This window comes from Lipotes vexillifer, unplaced genomic scaffold (genome assembly GCF_000442215.2).
Source record: "Lipotes vexillifer unplaced genomic scaffold, Lipotes_vexillifer_v1.1 scaffold426, whole genome shotgun sequence".
In the NCBI taxonomy this organism is placed as follows: domain Eukaryota; kingdom Metazoa; phylum Chordata; class Mammalia; order Artiodactyla; family Lipotidae; genus Lipotes; species Lipotes vexillifer.
Window position 1 is genome coordinate 3,127,591 of NW_006779491.1, and position 1,640 is coordinate 3,129,230.

Genomic DNA, 1,640 nt, shown 5'->3' on the forward strand with positions numbered 1-1,640 from the left:
TTTTAAAAAAAATAGGTTCACTCAGCTTGTCAGTGGTGGAGCCTGGATTTGAACCGTTGACTATCAGACTCCAAGTACAGTTCCCTGCCTTGAGTCTGTACCCAGAGAAGGAGAGGCTGAGCAAAGAGACTCTCAAATGTACAGAATCTCAGGGAAGGTGGGCCGAGCACATGCTTCCAGCTCAGGGATTGCTCCTTTTCCTCCCGCATGGTTTCTTCATTTGTTATAAAAAGTCAGCTCAGGACATGCTCTGTGCCCAGCCAGGTGCTGGGGGCTGCGGGCTCCGGGATGAAGCAGACCCAGTCCCTGACGGCACTGAGTCCCCAGGTTAGTTGGGGAGACCCCGACAGCACAAAGGGACACGCACAGGGAGAGAAGGATGTGCAGCTTGCCGTGTGGGCACAGAGGCCCATGGAATGCTTCCCAGAGGAGGGCGCATTCACAAGTGAGGAGTGGGGGACTCAACGGCCAGAGGACAGCAGGGAAGGGCGCCCCGGCCGAGGGACCGGAATGTGTGAAGCCACAGACTGGAGTCATGGGACAAAGACGCCGGCCAGGAAGTCGTCAGAGGTCAGAAATGGCCTCCTGTGGGCTGAGTCGAGCCTGAGAGATGCTGCTTGGCCCACAGACGGTTTTAAATGCTTTAAAAGCCTTAGTTGTCATCATTCAAAAGCCAGGAGATTTGATTTCAAAATCCCGATTTTCAGTTTCTCTGATCATTTTGGGAGATCAGAACCCACATTCCTCATGGCAACAGTTAACCAAAGCTAAGGAAAGGCTGTTTCTGGCCACTTCACCCAATTATGTCATTTGCTTGGGCCAGTAGACATTTTGAGGTGGGATTCTCTGATTTATAGCATAAGGCTTTTTCTTTTTTCCTGGCTGGTGACTGGCCCCAAAGTAAAGGAACCAGGAGAAGGGAAGTGAGTGAGGAGTCGTGGTGGGCTGGTGGGGTGTATAGTGAGGTCAGGGCTCCCCTCACTGTAAATGGCTCTGGGCCCCAAGCCCCTCCTGGGAGGCTAGAGAAGACGGGAGGACCCCAGTCATCAGCAAATTGACCTGATTTTGACTCACAGAAGGATAAGGATCATGGCCTTTCTTTTTCCTTAAAATCACATGATCACTTTCTCTCTGTTCCAACAAACTCTCCAAGGTTCTGCCTGTTGGCAACGGTAAGCGGCTACAATCATTTCTAAATACTCATTTAGAAAAACAATCAAGGCTTTCTGTGCACCAAATATTTGCTTTTAGATTTAAAAAAAAATCCCAACACCTATGTCTTGGCAGCAGGCACTTCCAAAGAATGCAACTGTTTCAGTGACTGTGGCCAAAACAAACGTTTTTCCTGAGGCCAAACGACTCCAGAATGTTTGGCAAATGTTTCCCACCCCTTTTTAAAATATAGTAAAATTAGCAAAGCACCAACATTAAAGAATATTAAAAATAGAAGAAACGCCAAAGGAAAAAAAAATCACGCGTGCACACTCCCCACCATTGGTACAACCATCCCCATCTCTGCCTGTTCCCTTCCAGCCTTTGTTATGGGGAAGAATCTCCCAATAGTCAGAGCTACTTTGGGGGTGGAGGAAGAGTGATGAGCTGTCTGTCCTTGGAGGAGTGCAAGCAGCCGCTTGGCTTCA